This window comes from Larus michahellis, chromosome 1 (genome assembly GCF_964199755.1).
Source record: "Larus michahellis chromosome 1, bLarMic1.1, whole genome shotgun sequence".
Taxonomy (NCBI): Eukaryota; Metazoa; Chordata; class Aves; order Charadriiformes; family Laridae; genus Larus; species Larus michahellis.
Window position 1 is genome coordinate 43,380,808 of NC_133896.1, and position 26,871 is coordinate 43,407,678.

The 26,871-nt window shown below is 40.7% G+C and overlaps 1 protein-coding gene across 2 annotated transcripts in view; it reads left to right on the top strand.

The window, feature by feature from the left end:
* Positions 1-3,044: 3,044 nt before the first annotated feature.
* SYT1 (synaptotagmin 1) overlaps positions 3,045-26,871 on the top strand; it is a 361,363-nt gene continuing 337,536 nt past the window's right edge. The window contains exon 1 of one of the 2 annotated variants that reach the window (XM_074573925.1): positions 3,045-3,367. The gene's annotated coding sequence lies outside the window, so the exon portion shown is untranslated. The remainder of the gene's footprint in view (positions 3,368-26,871) is intronic. The other variant, XM_074573914.1, reaches the window with a different exon arrangement.

The following is a 26,871-nucleotide window of genomic DNA, read 5'->3' on the forward strand; positions in this document are numbered from 1 at the left end:
TCTCATGATTTGCTCGACTTCCCATCTTGTACACCCAGTTGTGGCCGTTGTGATACTTGGTCACTCAACAGCTGATGTGAAAAAGAAAACCGATGGCAGCTTGGGCCCAAAGCCAGAGCCCCAGTTGCTGTTTTTGATGTGCTACAACTGCTGTTGCTCCTGAATTTGCCTCAGTTCAGTGATTGTCATTCTAGTATCCGATCTTTATATGCCATAAAACTTTCCAGGACAGGCCCAAGAATATTTTGGTTTCATTGGCTTTGGCCTAGGATTTCCCCTTCTTTATGAAGCAAGCTGGAGTCTTTTACTTTCAAAACCTAGTTTTTATGGCTCGTATTGCTTTCTGAACCTAAGGTTTTATCTTGAAGTCATAGTATACAGAGAGTAAAAAATAAAAAAGGCAAAGACAAACATTGCGTCATTTCTGATCTTGCTTTTTTATTCAGATTCTTCCCAGATGATCTACAGTTACAGCCTCTGGCTCAGTCAACGTCTAAATTAAAAACAAGCGATATATAACAGAGTCTAGTTCTTCATTTGTATTTAGTAGGTTCCTGATGGGACTTCTGAGTGGTAGACACTATTAAAAATTCTCTTCTGATGTACTAATACACATTAAAAAAGCAAAACAAAATAGGTCTTGGGTTTAGAACATAATTTCTTCTGGCTTTGCATGTTTCTTCTTTTTTTTTCTCATGATAGGATACCTTCTTCTTCCCTTAACACAACTGTGGAAGACATAACAATAATAATAAATACAATGATCTGTGTTTCGTGAGTTTAGTGGCTAGCATTTCACTAGCACTCCAAGCATTCATCAAATGGCTCCTGAGCTCTTCTAGAGCATCCTTGTCCGTTCAGGACATGTATGTCACCCCTCAAGTTTCACAGCTTCCTTTGGTTTAATTAACCACCATGCCTGGACAGTAACTACCTATTTCCTTGCGGATGCAGTAGAGAAATAAAAGTTGCTCGCCGGACTAGAGACCTCTTTCTGTATGAGTACGCTTTTGGGCCTGAAAGGAACTGAAGGAAGTATGCGCGCTAGAAGGAATGCAACTTTTGCAGCAGTGCAATTTACCAAGTTCAGAAAAGTTCAGGTAAAATCTCTCCCACCACGTCCCAGCCCCTACCCCACCTGACATTTTATTTTTATTTATTTCTTTCTTTATTTAAATCTAGCAGAACAACCATGTATGCACTACCACAGTCAGTAGTGAGAAAGCGATGGTATACTCTTCAGGGCTACTACTAGATAGCACTTCTTTTTCTTACCGTCTGTACACTGAGAGAGCGCCATTGGGCTCAAAACATGTTTCTTGCCTCTGTTCAAATACGAAGACAGGGAATGATGTGTCACGTCTTGTGAATGCCAGACTCCCCCGGACTTCTGGCTGTGTGGCTGTTAGGAACACAGCATCAAGTCCTCATAATTATTACCATTGAAATCTGTGGGTTTTTTGACTGATCAGATAAATGATCCCAGAGAAAATAGTTGTTGATATCTATTGTATTGGGATAGAGAAAATAGCCACATTTTTAAATCATACAGGGTAATCTGGGCACAGGTGACCACTTGTGCATGTGCAGTTTAAATTACGTTGTATCCTCTTTAAAGTAGCTCAGCAAGAGCTGATATTTGCTTTCCTTTCCTCTCTCATGACCTAATGTGCCCATACAAGAAAGACTCATATTGTGACTAACAGACCTACGAACACATGCCCAGCACTGACGCGATCAGAAAACCTGTATTTGAGCTGAACTGGAAAAGGGCTGTGATTTTTAGAGGCAAATCCCACCACATAAGCTTGAGTGGGGAATGGCAGGACAACGTTCTGCTGAAGGCACAGTAACTCACTTCTAGGATGTGCCAGGGAGATTCTCGACTTTCTCAGTTACTTGCTAGGATGGCATAGGGGGTCCTCCCTTTGCCAACATTTGCTACTTATCATATTAAGCTATAATTTAGGTAACTTTCACTCTCATGTACTAAATGAAACCAATTACATGGTTGTGGAATACATAACTACTTAAGTTTTCTTAAAAATAACTGTAATTCAGCAGCATCCTGTACTACTATATATCAAGCCTGGGCTAGAACCTGTATGTTCGGTACCCTGTGACCAATTACACGTTATGGGAAATTCTTACATAAATGCCATGCTATTATTTTTACAATTTTGCAGCTAAAATTATGTTTTCCTTCTGTGCCTTTGAGTATATGGATGCAACAGTAATATATGCTAAGGAACAAAGAACTTTAGTCCGTTGTGTTTTTAGAAGCTAAACTTACATCTAAATCTATTTCCATTTCCCTCTGGAACCTGAGCAGCTTTTTTATGTTATATTAAACATTAGACAAATAGGGTAGATCTAATTAAAAGTTGAAGAAATGTGCTTCCCTTAATTGAATTTGTTACAGTTACATTTTGCAGACCAATGTTAATCAAAGCTCCGGTTCAGAGTGGATGGATCAAGGGAATTAAGTTAACCCTTGCACGTCCTTACCTGAACACGCCACTCGGGCTGCTCTCGCCTAAACCACAGACGCCAATCGCGACTCGCCCCTCAGTCGCGACTGCCCGGGGCGGGCTACCCGCGGCCCCGCCGCAACGCCAGGGCTGCGCACCCGCAGGGTCGCGAAAAGTACCGAGGACCGGGGGGGTAGTGGCAGCGCCTGGCGATGGGGTGGCCGCCGCCGCCGCCGCTTCCCGCCGCCCTCACAGCCCGCGGCCAGCGCCGCGCCCGGCCCGGGGCACCCAGGTCACCCGACGGCCGCGGCCGCGGTGCCAACCCTGGCCGCCATGCGCGGGGATGCCCTCCTCATCCTCCTCCTCATCATCATCGTCGTCCTCCTCCTCCGCCCCCCTCCTCCCCCGCCTGCCGCTGCCGGCCCCGCCCGACGGGGCGGACAGGGACCGCGCGGCGGCGGGATGGGCGAGGCCGGCGCGGCGGCTCCACCCATGCTGGGCGCCGGGCGATTGGCTGGCGGGGCCCCGTCTCCCCGCCTCCCAGCCAATGAGGGCGGCGGGCCGGGGGTGATGGGCTGCCTCTCGCGGGAGGGATTCCTAGAGACGCTGCAGTGTGGCGGCGCTCCCGGCGCCGCGCAGCCCCCGGTGCCGCCTCCGCCTCCCCGCCCTGCCCTGCCTCGCCCTGCCCTGCCCTGCCCGCCGGCGGCCGCCGCCGCTCAAACTTAACGCCCGGCCCGCCGAGCGCCGGGGGCTGGGGCAGCCTGCCCGCCGTGCGCGGGGGCGGTCCGCCGCGCACCCCCCGCAGCCTCGCTCCGGGAGGGGCCCGGGCGCGCGTGGTGCCGCCGCCGCGGGGAGCGGCTGAAGGACGAGCCGGCAGCGCCCGCCCCGGTTGCCAGGTAAGGCAGCGCTCCGGGCGGGGAGGGGGGGGGCTCGGCCGGCGGGCGGGGGGAGAGCACATGCTCCGGGGGCGGCCGGCGACGCCGCCTGCCCGGCGGCTCTGCCCGCAGCTGCCGGCGGGCGGGGGCCCGCCCCCGGGGCGCTCCCAGTGCGGGGGGGTGGGTGGCTCAGACAAAGGGGGCGCCCGCGCCCCCCACCGCCGCCGCGGAGCCCCGCCGTCGCCCCCCGCCCCGGCGGCGGGAGCGGGGCGCCGTCCGCCCGCCTGCCCTCCATCCCTGCATCCATCCCTCCATCCATCCATCCCTGCCCGGAGCCGGCGCCGAGGCGGCCGCCGGGCCAACTTGTTCCTCTGGGTTTCACCTGGCTCCTGCCGCCGCCGTGCCCCCGCCCGCGGCAGGGTGGTCGGTCCCGGCGAGGGGCAGCGGGGGACACGCCGGTGTGCCTCCCCCGGCGCCGTCCCCCGAGCCCTGACCTCTCCTCCTGCCCGCAGGGCAGCATCCAATAATTTGTGTATCCGTTTACAAAGAGCCTTTCCTCCATTACTTAGAAAGGCTGTCAGGCTAATGCATTTGCTTTCCATGCAATTTCATTTTGTGTCCTCGGACATAATTTCCTTCATCTTATTTAATGCCGCTTTGCCGTGCTTTGGTTTCGGGTGTGTTATGGTCTGGTTCATATGGGCACACGGTATGGATAGGGGATCAGCACTATGTTTAAAAGTTAATTTCGCCTATCAAACTCTACTAGGTAGTGTAGTAAGAAAGTGGCAAAGATTGTTAATATTTCTTTTGTTTCCAGTCTTCTGAAATAAAGATATCAAACGACTACCGGCTTCTGGTAGTCAGTATAGTAAGTAAATTAAATGTAGTCATTGGAATGAGCCTTTATGGCACTTTCAACAATCTGTAATTCAATCATCTCTGATACAAGCTGCCTTTTGCTATTATTCATCAGACCCAGCTGAGTGATTTCTGTCAGATGGGAAGTGGTAGAGAGAAATCTCTAGGTAAATGTGACTGAAAAGCTTTCCAAGTGGAGTCCTAAATGAGCACAGAAAAGCACTTGGCCACAATCTCGAGACAGATGTTAGCATCCAAATAAATAATTTCTTTTGATTTTCCAGGGGATGTCAAGTCTTAGTTTCCTTATTTAGTAGCCATTTGTGGGTAAAAAAGAAGGAGCTCCGTGTTTATTACCTTGTAAACTCGATGCAAAATGCTGTAGTGCAAATAATATTTCACTGTCTCTGAAATAATATTTTCTGTACAAAGGTCAGTAGAGTAATTTTAGATACGCATATATGCTGTAGACCACAACTAGACTACTAATCAGCAACAGCGATATTGATCCTCGGAGCGCCTATGCAGTGTGCTAGCTGTGGTGTGTGTTAATCTGTTCTGTGCTGTTTAAACTGCTTTATCGTCCGAGAGAGTTGCTTCATCCTAAGAAAGGGAAGATAATAGTTGTAGACCCAAGGGGAGACTCCTTTCCCTGGTGGGTTGACATCTAGAGTTACAGATGAGCAATTGTTTTAGGAGTGACCCTGAAAAGGGGAGGGGGAGTTTTGGGGTACAAGGACAAGTAGGCAGCAAACTAATTTGCTTTGTGAGGATGTGAAATGACATCTCCTGCCATGCTTAAATAAACCTGCTCAGGAAAAGTGTAAGGAGATTCCACGTGTGTCTAGAATAGTATTTTCTTGGCTATCTTGGAAACAAATGACCTGATTTTATGTCTTGAGTCAAATATGTATATCTTCTTTTTTTCTCTCACAGCCTTTTTTGGAATTGTAGTTCTATTAGGAGTGTCTGAGGGGGGATATACTTTAATGTGGTCTATTACTTGGCTTGTGGTATAGTTGCTCAAAATTTGCATGCATGCAATTCATAAATTGAAAAGTATATAGCTTAAAAACATAGTGTAGGCAGCTTGAGTGAGAAGAGATAATTTAAAAAAGAACCACAGGGCAGAAGATAATGACATACTGTAGGAAATAATCATACTCCTGCACTCGCAAAAGCATGAAATGTTCCAGTGTAGCCATTTCATACAAGCCCAATTTTCCTTCACATTAAGAGTGCCTAAGTGAGCCTTATTAATGTTTGATGCAAAAGATGCTAAATCCATTTTGAGGATTGATACTGGAATTTAAAGAGGTAGCTCACAGACTAACAGCGCAGTTCTAACACTTCCCCAGAACAAATGTGAAAAATAATCATTTGCCGCGTATGCCACAGCAGTGCAAGTGGGATGTAGCCTCCTCTGTAACGCTGACGGGCGAGAAGCCCTTTCCATAGATACAAAACAGTGTTTGATTTAACAATCTGAAACATTCTCTTACCTTATAATCATAACTTAAATTGGATATAAGAGCCCAGAAGATGTTCAGTGTCGGTTAGTGTGGTAGTTGAGAAGGTGTGAGATAAGGGAAGGTCTGTTTGTCAGAAACCTAGGAAAAAAATCTATACTTTTCCAGCTAGCATAGAGAGACCGGAAACATAAAATCAATTTTTATGGTCTTTTGGCAGGGTTGGCTGTAATAAGTAAAAAGAAGGAACAGCTTAGAGTCTTGGCAGAAGTTTTTAAGCCACTCAGCCGTACAGAACTCTGTTAATTGATGTTTCCTCGCATGAAAATGAAGCTCTTATTTAGTATATCGCAGTCTTTTTCTTGTCCATTCAGCAGCCTGGTTACAATTTTAAGAACACTTATGTGTGAATGTGTGTGGTTTTCTATTTATATACACATTTAAACACACAGATAAATTCTTACTGGGAACCGAGTTCTGAATAAAGAGTGCTTGCAACCTCGTATTACCTGCTGTGGAAGAGACATCAAAGTTTGCAATACAATTGAAAAGGACAAGAAAATATTTCTGCATATCCAGAAGAAAAGCACGGAGGAATTATTACGCATGGATACCATGATCTCCTTCCCTCTGCTGGTGATGCCCATATAAATGTGCAGTTTCACAAAGAGAAGTACTTCATCGTTCGATTTACTTTGATTCTCTATAGAATGTTTGTTTTAAATGTTACTCGGTATCTAGGAAGAAGCTTAATTAGAAATACACATAAGGGAGGCTTGTTAGCCAACTATGAATTTGTGTTTACCACTGACATTTACTAAAGATACTTGAGGTTAAAATAAAAGCATTTGCCAGACTGAATAAACAAAGCATTATGTTAACAAATATTTTTTCTGGATCGTCATGTACAAATGTCATCTTTGCTAGAGTAGGCTTTATTCCTTCCTAATACACCCCAGTAAGAGGGGGGGGATTAGGAAATGCTGGTTATACTGTTATATCTTTTACAGAAATGCCAGATACCAAAGCAGAATGCATTAGGAGGACAACTGACAAGGGTTCTTCATGATTTCTTCTGGTGAGGGGATAAGAGCAGGCTACAGGCAATCTCTTTCAGGGACTATGCAGACAAGCTGAATGATTTCTACAAGCAATGTGTGGAAAAAGTTCTCTGGTTTAAATAAACTAATAAAATTTTGTATTTCCCGAGGCATGTCATGACCGAAAGCTAGATAGGAGCTGTAATAAAAACATCTCCTTAAGTATTACTTTTGACAAATGTGTAATCAGAATGTTTTAGTGGCTGGCTTTTCTGTTGTGTGGTTTTGTTTGTTTTTCTTTTCTCCCCAGTGACTTAATGAGTAGCACTTCATGGGCCTTCTGTTTACTATAAAGGCTTATGAAAGAGTTGATTATTTTTCTTAACCTGTTTTCTTATCACTACCAGTCTGGAGGTATTTCCCCAGAACAGCCAGCACTGAACACTTCTCCCTCTCCATCCTAGAGGGAGTGATGTTGCCATCTTTTAAATTCTCAGAGGTTTGCTGACTCAGGATGCCACTTCTCTTTTTCTAGTCATCCGTAAAGATGCTGGGAGAAATGTGTTGGAACACAAAGTAAACCTAGAATGTCTCCTGTGCAGCGTAGTTGCCTGATAACCTACTAATATTTATATGGTTCTTCTAAACAGGAGACCATACAAATTTTAAAGTGTCACCAGAAATTATCCAAACAAACTATTTGTTATTCATCAACTCTGGCTAATTAATATAATATTTCAGGAAAAAAAATTTTACTTAGAAGTAGCCAAACCCGATTTGGTTACTTTGACGCTGTCTGTAATTTTACAGGGCACTCCTCAGGATTTATGGTAGTAGCCAAATGTACTGTAGTAGCTTTAATAATGTAGCCGTGGTTATAGTGACTAGGTAGTACAGTGCCTGAAACACATGGCGATACATGCCTCAAAGGTGATCAGTGGTGATTTAATGAAGTTGATTTAAAAACCCATTTACAAGTTCTGGTTTGTACCTTTATCTTAAGGGTATTATTTTTTTTCCCTGTGTGCGGTTGAAAATCAGTGTAGCAGTTGCAATACGGGAAAGCCGGTAACCGTTACCCAGCTTGGCACAGAGACGTAAGATTGCCTGTGGACTCCCTCATCTCCATGTGTTTGAATAACCATGTAGATACAGCAGTTGAAAATAATTGGAGTGCCCTTGTGGAAGGTGCTGTGGAAATAAAAATTCCTTGACAAATGGTTTATCTGATTTGGGACCCTGTGTCTAACAGTAATACTTTCTCTAGAAAATGTGTACACAAACATCATTGACAGGTGAACGCTAAACCTGACTCCTCTTATTTGGAACACTTAATGACCACTTGTAACATGTAGTTTTAGTTAATTGTAATTTTTTTTTACTTCTTTCCAAAGCAATGGAGAGTATTTCTTTATAATAATCTATTTGTATTTGATTTCTATCATCAAACCTTAGATTTGGGAGGAATACTTAGAAGAATATGTGACAATTACAATTAGAGTTGTAAAACTTAGTGGTATGATGTTGCTTTGATAGAAGACACAATCTGTTGGTGAATAGTTAAGAGTTAAAGATTGATAGTGTAATACATCCCAATGAAAATAGTTTTGAAAGTATTTTTTTATTAAAAAAGGACTGCTTCTGTTTCTTGTTGAAATTATAAAGCTTTATGTTTTGACTTCAGTAAGGCATTTGATTTAGCATAGGGTGATGTTCTGATTATAAGAAATAGTACTGTAGAAGGGCACCATTGTCCGTGTGAACAGATTAAAATTTTTTTACTTAATAGATTGCAAAAGAGACAGTGTATGGGGAATCACCATCTCCATTATTCCAACTCTATTCATTACCTTTAACAATGATCTGGAACAAAAATACCGAATCCATATTCATGAGAATACTTATGATTATTTCTTTTGGTGCCAATTTTAATAAATAAAGTTGGAAAAAGTGCTATTGTACACTGATTTCATTTGGTTTCTCATACTACTACATCTGAATAGGTGTTTTAACGAAGTGAACTGTAATACTTTTGCCTACTTCCAGTAAAAAAGAAAATAAATCACTATTTCCCCCTAAAGAGTGGCTCTGAGAAAAGACTTAAGGATTACATCCAGGGAACATCATCTGTCATTATTTTAAAGAGCAGATGAGCCATATGCAGCTGTAAACACTGAAGTGTTGAGAGTAGGAAAGGTGCCCAACTTCAAAAAGGATGCTGGACGATGAGAATTAATTTGGAGAGGGGACCCAGGAGCTACGTCATTTGAGATGTGACAAATCTGCTTCTTACTGAGACCCCTGAAAGCTTACCATTCCCTCTGGAAAGCTGTATATGCCGAGAGCTTTCTTCATTCCCACACGGTGGAAATATTGTTATTAAATTGTGCTCTAGTACATAATAGTTCACGCAGCAGCTTGGTTGGGCGTGCAAGATACAAGAGCTCAGACTGGAAATAAGGTGTCAGTTTTTTGTCTGTCAGAGTAGCAAGTGTATGGGCCAGCTTACTGAGGAGATGTCTCTGGATCGGTATTTTGTTTCCTTTTAACTAGACCAGGTACGAGTTCTAGGTGTAGAAATTGCCGGAGTTCTGATTTGTGTTAATCCGTGAGAACAGAGCAGATAATCAGCTGTCCTCCTGGCCTTAAAACCACCAACCCATTGACCTTGCTGCCATTGACTCGCATTGAGTCTCTTGGATTAAATAATATTTTTTTGTAAAAGGTGGTGTGATACGTTATTCTTGTAGCGTGAAGAGGTTCTGTCTGAATTTCTCTTAAGCTGCCCTTGTATGTTATAATCCTATTTCTGTCTCACCTTGCTGACAAGCAATTTCTGCTTATTTATCTAACTGGTTGTTCTGGTTTGATGACCAAACCAAGACACTGGTGTTAATCTTTGAGACTTGATTTAAAGCCTATTGAAATTGATAACTGCTCCTTCCATTTATTTTGTTCCGCTGATGTGTCTTAAAACCACAAATTGTGCTTATTAGTAGGAATTATTTTTAAAAAGAGGATGCCTTTTACTCTTTCAAATGTGGGAGGATGAGCATCATGTGTCCCATCAGTCTGTCCTGGGTTTATGTAAATAGGCCTTAATTAGTTTGCAGATGCCTATCAGTCAGATGCTACCTGAAAGCCTGTGTTCTGCCAAACCTGTTCTGGAGCTGACCTTGCAAGTGACAATCCACGTGCCTGGCATCTGAGCCAGGAAACCCTGTCATGTATCTGCTTTGCACCATGTTGAACTTGTCTTGGCAAGAATCTTCCATGTCCTCTTTCCCTGTATCAGGTCATGGTTGGTTAATTGGTGATATTGGTAACACAACAGGTGTCTTTTTATGAGAGGGATATGGCTCTACCAAAGTGGCAAGTAAGAGTTATCCCACTGAATTGCCAAAGAGACGTCCTTGAGTAGTGCAGACGAGGGTGGAAGACAAACATGTTTTTGGTTGTGAGTGTAATGATGGTTGAATCGCAGACTTTCTGGATCCTGAAAATTAAAGTTTGCCTTTTCTCTAACAGCCCGAGTGTTTAATTAAAGATGTATTTGTTAAACTGTTGCATTTGATAACTACATCTGGGACATAGTAATATTTCCTCAGGAAAAGTCTGCAAGTAGATGCCTTTTTATCATTTCCATAGTCTTCACTTCATCATAGTTGTTTTTCATATACTAATAACAAGGAGTTATTTTGTACTTGCTATTCAGATTCAGCCGTCTTACTTCAGGCTTTCTTAGCTTACTCAGCTGCTAGTTAGAGCAGAGAAACACCAGGAAATATCCATGTGACCTTGACAGAGGTCAGTTGCTTCTTCATGGTATGCTGTAGCTGCGCGAGGCCTTCACTGCTCTTATCTTTATATTTGTTTTATTTGTGTAAATCCTACATAATAGGATTGAAGGGTTGCTGTCTGTATTAATGTGTATTGTATTTAGTGCTCTTTTTAGCTTGCTGAGAAAATGCTAAAAGTGAAAACTTCAAGTAAAATTATCTGGGACCAAACCACCTGAAGTCATGTGCTATAGTTCTTTCTTGCATTTGTCATTTTCCAAATATATGTCCACTTCTAATAATGACTTGGACCTACTTTAATATTTGATATGCAAATATTTGCTTTACAAATCGTGCACTGGCTAATAATTGTGAGCTGTTTACTCTAGAATAAATTATTCTTTATAAATATTGATGGAAGTTCTGTGTTGTTATAGGTGAGCAAGGTATAAAACTCTCTATGAAAATCAGTATTTTAGAAGAAGAATAGTAGTAGATATTTTATCTTGGTGTCAGCTCGGACTTCTGAACTGAGCACTGTCTGTCCATGTAGTGTCAGTTGCCTTCCAGAGATGAACCAGACCATCTGTGCTCTTACTGAATGATTCAAATGTATCCCTAAAGCCAAACCTTTCTGCCTTTCCGGATAGCTCATTGATATCTGTACCCATCAACAAGATTCCAAAATGCATGCATGGCGTATAAGTGAAAAGAAAAATAATTGGAACAATTTTAATGGGACTTGTCCATACTACTCTAGCTATAGCTTTTTTAATTTCCTTTTAGTAGTATCATGAAACAGAGCATTTAATTTGCTTTGGGTTGAAATTTGGCTCTTAGAATGCCTCTGCTCTTCAACTACGTTTATCTTAAAATAACTTAAGAGTTCAATGGTGTTAACTGATTTCACAGAATAAAGCTAAATTATTTGCTGGAAGCGATTATCACCTGGCATCCCTTCTTCTGAAGTGTTACTGCCTTCTCCCACTCAGTTCTGCGACCTTTCTTTGTGATGAAGAAAAATAATCTCTTATGGGAAGGTAAAACCCCACCCTCTTAGCATAGTTTGCAGTGTTGGCTTTAGATGTTTTAAGTAGGTGAATTTGAAAGGATGAACACTGAGGGTGGACAGAAGGCCACAGGTGGATGTAGTGAGTACTGAGACTAGCTGAAGACATAGTCAGATTGGTATAGTTAACAAATTATTAAAGGCTTTCCCTTCTATTAGGCCAAATATTGTCTATTTCATGGGTCCTTTTGGGATAAATGTATTGATGATTTTTTTGAATACCTTAGGAGTTATGCTGGTGAGGCAGTGTAAGCACTTAAACTGTGAAAAATACTAGTTCAGCCCATCCTACTTAGAGCTGTAGTACTGGTAAGATACTTAAAGACAGGTGCTTCAATCAGGCTTAGAGATAATTGTGGTGACTAGATTCTAAGTACAAAGTTTGAGCGATGTATCCTAAATAATGTAGAACTGTGCTTAGCGTTTATCTAGTGCTGTAGTGTTTATAAAAAAAAAAAAATAAAGGGGGGAATGTAGTGAAACTTTCTCACCCTTAAAGACCATCAGCAAATCAACAAATTGTGACTAGTCAAGTTTGTTGTAGTTTACAGCCATTGCCCCATTATTATTTGGTGTATGACTTTTCTGTATGTATGTGAAACTTTGGTAGGGCTGGGAGGAACTGAAGGATTAAGAGCGGAGTGTGCAAAAGTGGAGGGGCTGTATCTTGTTCAGTGACGGTCAAAAATACCGTACGTGTTGGTGCTGACATAAAAGATGATGATGTCCTACATAATCCCTGCATAGCAGAGCTGGAACCAATGTTAGGTAGTTCATCGCAGCAGGTTTGTCTCCAAGACTAATGTGCAATATGCATATTCACCGTAGGGGCCACTATCCTTGCAAATGCGGATACAGTCAAAGCAAGTACAGTAGCTATCAGTTGCAACAGTAGTAAATAAAGGGTTGTGTGTTTTATTTTTAAATTTTTTTTCCTAAATAACGTGCATAGGGCTGGCCTGCAATGGACACATGCTGAAACTGTCTCCTGTTACAAAGCAATTGCTTCAGGCCACATTGCTTTTTCCATCGGACTTGGCCTAATATTGTAGATCCAATTCTGGCTTGCTTAGACCAGAATTCTTGTTAACGTATTTCTCAGTAAATCATGTTTCCTTTTATTAGATGAGCTGAATTAGATCCCAGAAACTTAGATTTTTTTATTTTTTTTGCTACCACCTCCCCCCCCCTTCAAAGCACTTAGATGAGTTGGAAGGCAAGATAAAAAGTCATTTATTGTCACCATCCTATTCTAAAGAATAGTTAGTTAGGCTTTTAAAACCTATCTTGTTTTTGTAGGCTGCTTGCTTGGACACATGGGAAAAATTAACAGTATTTTATTTTTTTGGCAAATATCCTAATGCGTGGTGGGCAAGTTTCTCTTTCTCTTTTTTTTTTTTTTGGTGTGGAATAAAGGAAAAGATCCGGGGCAACGGCTCACCTCTGCACATCCTCTGTTTCTCCATTAATGTGGTGAGTTACAAATGTGGGTTGTAACTGGTGACAGCTGTTTCATAAAGAGCTGCTCCATGTTTGCGAGATGCAGTGTTTGCTCTGCAGTCTCTTTAGAACAGGCCCTGACATATCTTGTAATGTGTTTGTACTGTGCCTAACATAATAGGATCCAGATCTTTGACTGGGGATGTGGACTGTTGTGCAAAACAAATAATAATTAGCCCAAATGTTGAAAAAGTGCCGTTATTTAAGGCCACCAGAGATCAATAAACAATTCATTGCCGTAACCATATCAACCTTCTCCTTCAAAGGGATTTTAATTGTATCATGGAAACTTCATCCTTGAAAACGTGAACACTTGTCTGTTGGGCACTCTGCTAGGTGTAAGTATATTTTGCTGGTCATTAAGGCTGTACTGTTCATACTAGGGGACCTGGACACTCAGTTTAGAGCTCTAATTGGAAGCTATGCTGAATTACTCTTTACAACCTCTTTACCTTCATCCTGGTATAACTTATTAATTTATCATTTTTAAATAGAAAAAAAGTTTCCTGTTTCCCAATAATCTGATTTGCCACTCTCCACTTCAAAACTGGGTAAGCTGTTTGACTTGCTACTGAAGAAAGCTATTTTATGCATAATGCCATGCTTGTAACTGGGACTTGAATTATTTACAGGTGGGATGGTACAAAGGGGCTGGATTTTAGTTTTATGTGGTGAGGAGGGAATTTATCTAGCATGAAGGAGATATTACTGGAGCTGGAACTAGTTTCTTTAAGAGACTAGCTACTTCATGCCAGAAAGCAATTTCTAAAGGCTTCTATGATAGAGGAATTAGAATAAGTTCTGCTACATCAGCTTTCCCAACACCAGAGCCAGTTTATCTGTCTGGAGGTCGATGTAGTTATTGGAGATTTCTGTTCCCCCTTTCAATGAGAAGTTGATACAGGAGAACATCTAGTCCTACTCTGATACGTGATAGCATAGATAGGCAAAACAAATCAAAAGCCAAAACCGTAACTGCCCGGGTAGCCTGTCTTGAGGGTAGACCTGAAGATTTTGTAAAGATTTTAGGATTATCTTTTTGTGAAGTGTACAAATCTGTACACATCAGATGGTTGTTTATATTACGTAGGAGCCAGTCAAAGTAGTGTCCTATTGATGTGGTGAAACATAAATCCTGTATGACAGATGGGGATCAATGGCAGAGGGAGATTAAGGATGGTATTCATCTCATTTAACTTTAAATACCCTTAGAAGGTGATTCATTTGACCTACCTTAGGCATCTATCTTGGTGTGAGACAGACTGCTCTCTGGAGGTATCTCTTCCTTTCCAGGGACTGTAAAAAGTCTGGGATCACTAAATGAGACTTACTCAGCTAATTTTTAAGACACCTGACATGGGACACTTGAATCCTAAGTGAAGTGCCTAAGGCCTTATGGGGCAGCCTGTGGCAAGGCTGAAAACTGAACCCAGGTTTTCTGAATCCAAATTAATAGTGCTTATCACAACACCATCTTTTCTATGAAGAGGAGAATTTCATCTGTGTCTAAAACTAGTGTGTGGTGACTGCTTAAAATTGCCTTTAACAGTTGCAAATAAAAAAGTAATTGGCCCAAAGGGGGATGACGGTCTATCTGGAAGTACCCAATTAAAGTCCAGCTCAAATTATTTATTTTACTGCAGTTAGTATGACTGTATTTGATTCATGGGAATATGACAACCTCAGTAGCGCAGTAACTGTGCAAGACACTAGGCTTAAAAAGAATATTTGGAGATAAATGTTTTGATATATAGAACAGCAGATTTGTCTGCAGAATCTGTGTAGTGCTGTCAGGAAATAATAAACTTTGTATCTTGAAGTAGAGTTCTTAATAGTAATGAAAACTTTACTATCAGCTCCACAGAAAGATGGACATCTTGCCAGTACAACTGTAAGTAAAGGTCCATTTTAATGAGGGTGACAATATTTTATTCATAGCTATGGGTGGTTTGTTGAAGTTGGTCTTGTACAGTCTGCGCTGGTGAAAGTGGGCTTGCATGAGAGATGCCTTACACTATTGTGAAGCGCAACAGTTAAGAGAGATAATGTATTCCAAAACCTGAATCCTAAAGCTGGTACGGAGAGTGCTGTGGCCTTTGCCAGGCTTTGGATCTTGCCTGGAGCGTGCAGGGAACCAACAAATGGTAGTGATGGAAATAGTCACACTTGGCAAAGTACGGGAAGGCTTGTCCTATTGCCTCTCCTCTGGTTAGCAGAGCTGTTGGAGGAGAGAAGGAAAGCAGCAGCTCAGGTGTTGCTGGAGTGTGTGTTTTTGTTTTTTTTTTTTTTCCCCCTCAGAACTGCAGTAAGTTTTGCACCTGAATGGGCACAATACTTTTGGGGGGTTAGCTTGCTTCTTCCTTGCTTGCCTCCTTGCACGCGCCCACCCACCCCTTTCCACCTTTTAAGGCTAGAGTTTTGATGTGGTTTGTGACTGAGATGAAATCGTGTTTTCTGAGCTGTAGTGCAGAATCTCTTTAAATAGTGTTGTGTAATTTGTACGTATTAGTCTGCTCAGATGACCCTGATAATATGTGACCGCCTTAGATTTATGGCATCACGTCTTTTTCCGTGGGAATACGCTGTGATGTTAAAGCTTCAGGGTGTAAAATATTTTCTTTTTCAATGAAGTACTGTGGAAAAGAAGCAGGGGAAAAATTTGCTATATTAAGATAAAACAGAAGCTGGTAATGTGGAGAATAAAATAGGATGTATATTTTAAGCTTATGCAATTTCTTCCTCTAAAAATTGGGAATTGGCTGTTGGTTTCACAGTACTGTGTATAGTAGGAATTGTATCTTCACATTAGGTCTAAAGTAAAGTTAAATTAGAAGAGTCTAGAAAGAAAAATCCAGTGCTTTGAAAAATTATATTACAGCAAAATGGTTGTCTTGTTGACATGTTTGGTCATGAGAATTTCTCATTCCTTTCTATCCTTCTTTGAATTAGCAGATAAACATGATGTTTTTATAGCTAAATGAGCCTTTATAAACTAGACATCAACTATATATAAACGCAAACAGTACATGTAAAATCTGTCATGCTGTCAGAGTACAACTGTTTTCTCTACGAATATGGAAATTGTCGCTTATCTGCATTCTCTCCCTGCCCTACTTTCCCCCCCTATATGTTGATATTCACCCATGTGAAAGAGGCCAATTATACTTTGGCCGTTATATAAATAATGCAGAAGTTGTCGGTAGCAGAGGAAAATTTATGTTAGAAAACTGAGGGAGTGAATAAGGAAATAAAAGCACCTTTTAATGAGGGCAGTGATCTCTGTTTCTATATCACTTCATGTTAAAAAAAGTATTAAAAAAAAAAAAAGCTTTTAGCAGTTATAATTCTTCATCTGAGGACTGGCTTTAATAATGAAATCGTGGTTCAATTTTCCGTCAGAATATTGTGCTTTGTAGCATTTTCCCTTTTGGTTTCCCACCCCCCCCCCCCCGCCCATGCTCTCTGCTGAGGTCTTTCCCCTCGGCCGGGAGAGATGCTGAGCCGCACTGGAGCCGGAGGGATGCCCTGGGATCACGGCGAGGCTCGCAGGGAGCCGGCATCTCTTCCCCCTGGCTTTATGGAAAACATTTGGAAAACACAGTGCAATCTGGAGTCAGGCTACCTTGAAAGTAAATTAATTAGGCTCATTAAAGGTGGACTTCAGAGCAGCTGGGGTTGGCTCTTGGTGGCTGTTGTTGGTAGAGGCAGGGCCCAGGCGCTTGCTGGGGCACACGCTGATTTGGAGTTGCTGTAAAGTTGGCCAAGCTAAATAGCACCTTGTTAGCGTGGCTTATCAACGGCCACCTCTTCTGGGAGGTGGTCAAAATGTGACCCCAGATGATGTACAGAATTTGTTTAACTTCTTGTCTCCCTCCTCCAACTACTGCTTCTCTTGGGTATTATTTTGAGAGACAGAGGGAGGATGCCGCGGCCTTAAATTAAATTTCATATAAGCCACCACTCGGAGGGTCTCACCGACCTGCCAGCACTCGTCAGCGGAACGTGCTAGGCTGCACGTCTGCTGGGTCTGCAGTGCCTCCGACTGGGGCATCGACAGCAGATGAACCGTGTACCTGCCCTTGCCTCTCGTATCTGACTCTTTGTTTTCTAGCGGTGATGCTCTTAATGTAGTTGTTAAACAGGATACTTAGAGAGGGAGATAAAGAAAAGCCTGCATCTTTGGTGAGGCTTAAAACAGGAATAATAAGGAGATAAGCAAGTATATTTTTTTTTTTTTGATCAGGGAGCTGAAATTTTCCTTGTTATCTTTACTCTTTCATGATTGAGCTGTTTGTTTCCAGATGGCTCCTGTGCACGCGAGGACAGGGACAGACACGGCCCAATCTGTTCAGCTGCCGGCCTCTCGGCAAACGCAGCCCAAGGTGCTGGGCACACTGCTCCCTTCCGAGCAGTTCGGCGGCCCATCCTGTAGCAATTACTCTGGCGCTTTCATTTCCACATACAAAGGCTTTGAAGCAGCATTGTTTTTGAGGGAGGAAGAGATTTCAAGGTTCAGAAACTGAAATGCAAAACTGCAGCCACCTATCACTTTTCTAATGAAACTGAATTTATCAGCGTTTCCAAATGTGTCCACAGTACCAAAACATTTTGAACTTTTTTGTTCCAGGTGTTGGCTTCAGTAAACTATTTCTCTTTTCCATTCTGCTATAGCAGAATTCTTAGTGTAACATCAGGTATGTCAGGTGAAATATGTAAATAATTTTTTTTTTTTCCACTTTTGACAAAAGTCCTCACCAGAGAAGAGAGATGCTATGTGAAAATACAAAGTCAGCACCATGTATTTAAGGGTACAATGTCATTCTTGCAGAGACCTTAAACAACACTTGCTCTTTTTTCTGGGACACCCAAATATGATTCTGGGATTGGTTTTACCTATGGCTGTGTTAGAATTTGAATTGACCAGACATTTTCCCCTGCCCTTTTCTTCCTTTACACAACTCACTTCTCTTCCATACTCCTTTAAAACTGTAAGGGGAGAAGGATGGCAAATATAATTAAACGCAGGTATCTGCAGTAACCTCTGTTTAGGAGGCAAATAGCACTTAACATACTGGAAAGGTTAAAGTGGTATCCTGTACATAATGAAAAAATAACTGTCTCAATACATTAGACAAGGTGATCAGGTATCACCCTGTTGACCCGATGTTTATCACCAATTCAATGGGTTAATCGACTATTCTTCAGTGATTAAAGTCTGGATTTATGAGTGTTCCTGTTGCGTTGTCCCAGAAGGCGTGGTGGTGGTGGTTGGGTAAGCCCTAAAGTCCCTACGGTAAGGCACTCATCCTATACGGTGCAGTGTGCATGTGAATATTGGCATCTGGAAATCTCTGATCTTAACACAATCTGTACAAGTGAAAGTGTACTCCTATCTAAAAACAAAACCAAAAAACCAAAACCCCAACAAACTTCTGAAATAAAAGCATGAGATACTGCTTATCAGATGGCTACTGTTTGTAGACTTAATTTTGCTGGGAAGAGATCTTGGGAAACCTTTCACCACACGAGATTGTTTTCATAAGAGAACCATAGCATGTCTGAGCTGAGAATCCCTTCAGACAACACATTATTGACATGTCTGCTTGTGAAGGTATATGAGGAAGATTAAGAGAATTCTATGAAATATCTCAAATATCTCATGAAGAGGGCATAACTTGCTGGTTTTTTGTTTTCCAAATAACTCTTTTAAACTTTTAAACAATTACAGTTGCAGAGACACTTACAGCTTTAGTCTAAGTATTAGTGTTGAACCCTAGCACTTCTCATTACGGTTTAACAGCAAATGTATGGTCTTCTGAAACCTTAGTCACCTGGTTGTTATTGTCTCAAGACTTTTGTGGGGTTTAAATTTTCTGGAGTTTGTTTAGAAACTTTCACTTGGAAATCCAAGTGGTTTTATTGTAGTGGTGTTTGAAAATAACTGTAAGTATGTAAGTTCAGATGGCTGTCACTTCAAATAGCCGCAAAAGGACATAGAAGTCCTATGTGGAAAGCATTATCATTGGTCACGTGATCTAAATGTTTCACAGAATGCCAGATTCTTTTTGAACCCTTAATACTGAATACTAGTAAAATTAAGCATTTAGAAATAAATTTCTGTTGCTTAAGTAGCTTTAGTTTCTATTCAACAGCAGAAAACCAGTCATTACTCCAATCGCCTGGGGACACTGAACGCCTCAGACATGTCAGTTTTTGTCAAAATGAGTGGTCATTTTTAATTCTGCATATTATAAAAAGAATATAACCCTCTAAGTTGTTCTTGTCCATACTTGTGGTGGACAGCATTGTACAGACTAGAGTTCACTAAAACTTCCAAATTCCAATTATGCAAGTAATTGGGCCTTAAGATGAGATGCAATACTTGACAGAAGATCTCACCGAGTTTTTGGGGTGAAGGGCAAAGCTGAATAGCTAAATTATTATTACTGTTTAAGCAGGTCAGGGTTTGTAAATGACCGGTTCTACCAGCAGTGCCCAGCTTGAAGCACATTTGGAAGTGCCTTGTTTTCAGCATGTGCTGGACAGGCATCCTGCTAAAATGAGGCTTAATCCACGCTTGACCCAAAGGCAAGTTTTATTCATATGTTAGAGAAATTATGAGATAGAGGCGCTTTTGACTGATACGACTGTAGAGAAAGTTGCCTGATGGAAAGCCTGATTCTGTGGTATCCTTATTGTGGAGCAGAATGGCTCAATACTTCCTGTTGACAACTGAACAAAAACTAGGTGCACTAAACGTATAAGTAGTTCATGCTTTAAGAATGTCAAGACAGGTGGGACAGTTTTCCTACCTTTTTTCATATTTTGACTTGGATCCGATTTCATTGTAACACTTATAGAAATAGGCAGTTGGTGGGGTTGGGGAGCGGGTTCAAGCTGCATGAGAAACTTGAAGCAATATAGAAACCTGACGCAAAATAGTACCTCCAGCTTTTACGTGGAAATTTTTCAATACTGTTTCAGTTTTCAGATTATATTTTTGGAAGGAAAAGATCAATTATACTGACAATAGCAATAATCACATTACATGTAAGAAGTTCAAAAGTTACTTTCCCACAAAGAACAAGAAAAAACAGCGCAGGGGTTCCCTGTAGAAGATAGTGACATATTATTCCATTCAATTTTAGGTTGTGCTTCATTGCTTTCAAAATAGATCTACTTGGGACATATGCCCAAACTCAAGATGTGGTCAATGTGCTACTATGATTATTTTGTTGTTGAAGAGCTTTTTTTGCCAGAGAAAGAATTATCTAAGACAGATGCCACTGTGACAAACAGCTTGATACTCACTACAATAGATGCTGAAAAGTTTAATATGACAAGAATGTAGCACTGCCAAGATTATAAATACTTAACAATCTTGTCCATTTTAAGCATATATGAGATGCAATACTTGACAGAAGATCTCACCGAGTTTTTGGGGTGAAGGGCAAAGCTGAATAGCTAAATTATTATTACTGTTTAAGCAGGTCAGGGTTTGTAAATGACCGGTTCTACCAGCAGTGCCCAGCTTGAAGCACATTTGGAAGTGCCTTGTTTTCAGCATGTGCTGGACAGGCATCCTGCTAAAATGAGGCTTAATCCACGCTTGACCCAAAGGCAAGTTTTATTCATATGTTAGAGAAATTATGAGATAGAGGCGCTTTTGACTGATACGACTGTAGAGAAAGTTGCCTGATGGAAAGCCTGATTCTGTGGTATAGGCTGATCTTCCCCATCCAGGATGTCCTGAGCACTGGTCAATGCATCCCATGTGAGGTCTTTGAGATAAGCATAGCTGTACTGTGTAGCACATGATTAATAGGTAAAACACACTTTGCTAGACCAGTACGGTGGCTTTTAGGAGTTCTTTAAAGTTGGCACCAAACCCTTCATCTTCTCGGTACCTGCTGAGTAGGTGCATGTGAAAGTATTTCTATAAATTTGCTATGTCCTCAGTGTCACTTGACTTAACCATCTTAAAGGTAGCTGTCTAGTCCAAGCTGTGATCTATCATTAAAAGACAGAGAAGAAAGGATACTTCATTGTCCCTATATTAACTAGCCATTTTAGGATGAGGAATCATCCTTTAATGCTGTAGCTCTTTCACTGTTGCCAAAGTAGCTACTCTTGGTCTAGGAGGATATGATACTTGCATCAGAAAGATTCATTAATTCTCATCATTTTGGGGGAAAAAAGTTAAATGGCATTTTTGAAGTGTTCGCTTAAGTTAACATTTTTCAAGAATTTTTCTAATCTTCTATTTGTGAAAACAAGTAGATGGTATCGAATTCTCTTCAGCAAGAAGAGTTACTTGAGGGTAATTTTCATGATAAAAGGCTTTGTGGAGAGTTGTACTGAAAGTATAAATGGGTAGAGAAATGAAGGCAATAAGGTACTTTCTTTTTCCTAATTTACACGTATGTTTTGATTCTGGGTTTTTTATCATATGAATATTGCTTGGTTTTTTTAATGCATCTTGGACTTTGTGTATAGTGTCTTAAACCATGTTGCTGAAGATGGCTTTGAATACTGAATAAGGGAAAAAATCAAATTAATCAGTTTTAGTCAGTTCTAGTTGTAGTTTGACCGTTTTCCTGATATTTTTTTTCTAATCTCATCGATCTTCCAAACTTCAGTCTGTGTTTTACATTGCTTTGTCTAATCATAGCTTGGAAACTTCTTTATGCACAGTGGTCTAAAAAATGGACTAAGTAGGCTTCTACTTATTCACTATCACAGGGCACAATTGAAAAAAGATGAAAAACATATCCATAATACTTACTTTGTGATCAGGATGCATCTATCATGTGTCCGTGTAATTTTGTTTTTATTCATACTTGAGGCTGATACATACTCCAATGAGTGTTCGGGTACAGATTCTCATATATCATATTTTGATTTCTACAAACCTGAATGAATTTCTAAGTCTCTTAAGGAACAAATAAAACAAACTGCATGGTGACATAAAATGTTACTAAGAGGTTTCTGTTGAGTACCTTTCAGTGCCCTGCTGTTTACATGATCACTTAATGGGAGCCAGAGAGACCAGCCATTAAGCTTTTTTTTTTCTTAAGGTCTTGGAAGCAGGATACCTACTTGTGCACCAAAACAGCTTTCTGGAAATTGTATGAAATCTCGGCAGAAATGTCTTGCTCGTGCTGCTTCTTTTTTTCTGTCTGCATATCTGTTACTGTGAATCCCGCATATTTAAGTAATAGCATTACTGCTTTAGCTGAGTTGAATATGCACACATGACTGTACAGATCTATGTCAGCATACATTGGTATTGCACAACTTGCATGTATCTGACAATAATAATGCTTTTAGCCTGGCCACGTTGTGTTTTTTCTGGCCCTGGGCATGTCTTTGCTATTCTTAGGAGCCCGCATCTTTCCTCATATTCTCTGTCACTCCATATTTGTGGGAGAGAGCTTGGAGATGCTAAATAAGTGTCATTTAGCCAGGATACTTCAGGAGCGTCCTTGAAGTATTGTCTTGGGTAGCCACGCTTTGAGCATTTAAGTATTATGGATGCAAACAGCCTCCCCAGTTCTTCAGAGCTGAGCCTTTGATTATAAACTTTTTATGGATGTCCAAACTTCAGGGTATGTATGCACACACACTTACATACACATATTTCCAAATACTGGGTATTTTGTATCCTTAACGATAGTGTGAACATGTGTAATTGGTCTGTTCAAATTACCTGTATTAGCTGTCCATGAGTTAAGTTAGAACAAAAAGGCTAGAGTAACTAATGTTTTAGAGCTGCTAAATTAATTTTTTATGGAAATAAGATGTTCTTTTAATAAAACACAATAAATTGACATGTAAAGAAGCAACTACAAAGCCTACAAATTGATGATTGTAACGCCAGTGTCAAGCACCAAAAAAACCGAAGAAGCTTGGAGTTATCCCCTGTCACTTGCCATTTCTTTCCCAAACAAGCTCTTCTCCACATCACCAAGTGCTGAAACCTTTTTTTGACAATTCTGTTGGTGGAACTTTGGGGGAGGAGGGTGAGATCTCAGGTTTGAGAATACTAATAAAGTTCCGGGGAATAACTGTGCAACAAACTTTCATTCCCCACATGTTCCCCAAACAAAAATAAGTCCTTAGGCTTTTGTTCCTAGTGGTAACAAGCACACTGCAGAAGATAGTTCTAAAGATTTAAGTGATAACTTCCACTATTACTGAAAGACTTTAATACCTCATAATAGTCAAAGAAAACATTAAAAAAAAAAAAAAATTAAACAAAACAAACAACAAAACCAACCGAAAAACCAAACCAAACAAACAGCCAGCCAGCTTCTCTTTCTCTTTTTGACCTGCCCCTGCCAGGACCCTGGTCCCTAGCAACATAATGATGATAGTAAAGGACACTGATTTTCAGCATTCTAATAGCAAAATGTTTGGACAGTTGATGGCTGGGGTGGTTGTTGTTTGTTTAACCTCGTTCTCAGGTTACTTAGTCCTGTGTCCTCAAAGAATCTTAAACACTGTGATGCTGAAAAATCATAATTGTCTTGCCATTAAATACTTGTGACCTACTATGGAGTTTAGAAACTTAGCACAGCAACCTTAACTCCATATACAATGAGTTTGGCATCTCAGAACAGGTTTTCCAAAAGCTGGAGTGGTAATTCTCAATGCTGTAAAGACACTTCTGTCTTGGTGCTACCACCTAGCTCCTATCTTTGGCAAGTGTCCTCAATGACTTGGGTTTCAGCAGCCCTGAGCCCTCTTCTGAAAATAAGTGGGCATGTATCGCTTCCGTAAAGATAGCTTTGTCCGCTTTCCTTTCCTTAAGGAAGGAAAAAATAGTGGTGAATAGTCCTCATACACTGGTCTGTTCTTTCAAATCAGTCCTCTCCCAGGAGGAGTTCAGAATGAAGATACTTGGCTTTCCAGTCTTTTTCTTAGGAGTGTTTCTTCATTTTTTACGTTTTTAAGACACTGGATAAAATACCTAAGTGGTCACTATTTCTTTGGTTATTAATTAAAATGGGAGATAGATTTTTTCTTGCTTCCTCATCTGACCGTATTTCTGGATTAAAATTACTGCCTGCAGGTGAGCACTACAGATGCTCAAAACCTACCCTTAGGCGATAGGTAAGTCAATGCTTAGCATAAGTGTCTCAAGCAGGGTAAGAATGCCACAAGACAAACTTTGGTAAACAGAAGCAGCTCTGATGTGTTCAGAAAACTTGGTGCCTGTAGAGTTTAACTGAAAGATGTAAATATCGAACACTTTGGTAAGGAGGTTGGGAAGTGTGTTCCTGACCTGTCATCCATTTCTGAAGTGGTCACATGCAGCATTAGAAATTCTTTGTGGCTTCCAGGCTATTTTTACAAAGGGAACAAAAGACAGTTGTCCAGAAGAGCAAGCAAGCAAACAGGATGTGTTGTGCGTGTTTGTTCCTTTAAAGGAGAATAAATCTCAGTAGAAGTAAAGTATCTGTAAGACTTAGCAGTTTCAGCATATAGACCAAAGAGAGCTGTCAGAAACTTACTGAGGAAGGCTGAAGTAAATTGAACTGGGATTTAAAATGAACTTTCGGAACTGCAATGTGAATAAGAAAGGGTTGAGTTAAATATATTCCCTGTCTTCTCTTCAAAAGGAAGTGCGTTACAGGTCTACATTTATTTTAATAAAGCTTGGAAGCTTTAGCCAATGTAAGTCTATCAAATAGTATGCAAAAAAAAAAAAGGTTAAAACTGTGGAATATCATAATTTAGCAGTCAGTAGTTCTGGTGACATATGTTGTTTCTTGTCGAGTTGCTCATAATTTGAGATGTTCGATATCTAGCTTTGCTGTCTTGTTTTTATGAGCTACTTAAACCCTACAGATTTAATGAATCTCTCTAGACCATGCACTAGAAAGAAGCCTTTTTAATGTGCCTGAGACTTATGTAATATGAAAAAAGTTGAAAAACTGTTTAGATCAGTCAGATTAGAATGCAAGTCCACAAATTTAACTTTATAAAAGCAGAATATATTATTGGTGTATGACTATAACTTTCTAAAAGGTTCAATTTAACAAATACATTATTTTGACTTCCTACCTCAGTTTCCTGCAATTATGAATTTGCTCCATGCAGATTCTTTCCAGGAAAATTTTGCAAAAACAGTTGAATATAGGGAATAGAGTTAGCGTGGGTATTTTGGGGATTTAACATTGGCTATAGTAGAAAGGGGAACTAAAAATGGTAGAGACAAACCTGAAACACTGTAAAAGGGAGGAATGAAGACATGAAAAAGAAATTAAGAATCTTATTAGTTGATAGCATTGCTTAAAAGGATGTTATATTTTCCAAGTTGAGTGAAAAACCAGTATTACATGTGAACAGACAAATAAAGGACCCCCAAACCCGAGGAGCACAAGTTTAAAGTATAGGTCTTTCAGGGTGGCATCTGAACCAGCACCGAGGCAGCTCACAACTGCGGGAACACGTGGGGCTGGAGAACAGGATACAACAGGTGTACTATGTATGTGATGAGTGAGGAAATGGGCACGGGATGTGACAACCAGGAGCGCAGCGTTCCCTAAGGGTGCCAGTCAGCAGGGATGTAAAAGCTGCAGTGCCATAAGCCGCCTTATGCAGAAATGTAGATGAAGTGATAAAGTTAATCCTGAAACTTAACTACTTTAAGAATATTTATCATAGGTTTTTTAAAAATGAATTAGACCTAAAATATGAAATTGGCAGAAAGTTTTATTTTAAAAATGACTTTAAATGTTTATCTGCTCTTCGATTTGAGGACTAGAAACCCTATTACATGATGAAAAGTCACAGAGTCACAGTTCATGGAGTTTAAAGGTTTCAGGGAGAAAGACCCCAACGAAGTACTACAATTACCACGCTGTACATTAAACTTGAAACATATGTAGAATAAAATTGTTTGGAAATGTAGGAATAGAGCTGTAGCATATCCTTTTGCACTCAGATTTTGGATTAGCAAGGAATAAAAACGAATTGATTTTTCAGACTAGCCAGCTGCTATTCCTGCCCGCTACTCCAGCGGCATACCACTCCGAGGTATGTGACCGAAATACATCACATGAGAGTTTCAGCTAAACTGAGTTCAATTAATAGGAGTCAGTGTATATGCTGTTCACTCCCACAATTGCATATTGATCTGTTGTGATTCTAATGCTCAGTAATGCCTTCGTGCTTCTGTCGTTGCCACCTACACCCTGGCAAACTCAGTGTTGCATCTGGGCCCATAAAAAAGGCTGCTACCCAATTTCTTTTTCTTGATACGATAGGTTCAGTGTGAGTAACAACTCCTAGAAGCATAGTATATTATTAGTGGCAATTACTTAAGTAAAAGCTGTATCCAGATGTTCTTGTGGGTTCATGTATAAAACTGACATTGGGCTGTAGCTACTTCTTAGCAGTTATCAATTCAGAAGTCTTTGCTGTGATCCGTAAATGAATGAAAGTTGAAACAGTTATTGTAATATGAATAAGTTTATGAAAATAGTATAGCATTAGTAATAATTTTCAAGTATTTCTAATAAACATGTCCAGCAAGGCTGAATTCAGTTAGTTCTTTCCATGAATTCAATGGCAAAGCACCTGAAGGAAAACAGGAGCATGCCCAGGAGCTGGGAGCGATGTCCCACCAAAATAAGTAATAACCACCCTGTCTTACCGACCATATATTAGTTATCCCAGGATCTGTTGTGACTTCTGTTAGACAGTTTAACTTGACTAGTGAGGCCTGGATATGCAAAGCGCATATTCCATTTCTCTTGTATTTTCCCTGCAGCTGCCCAGCCAGCGTGTGGAGGGAGCC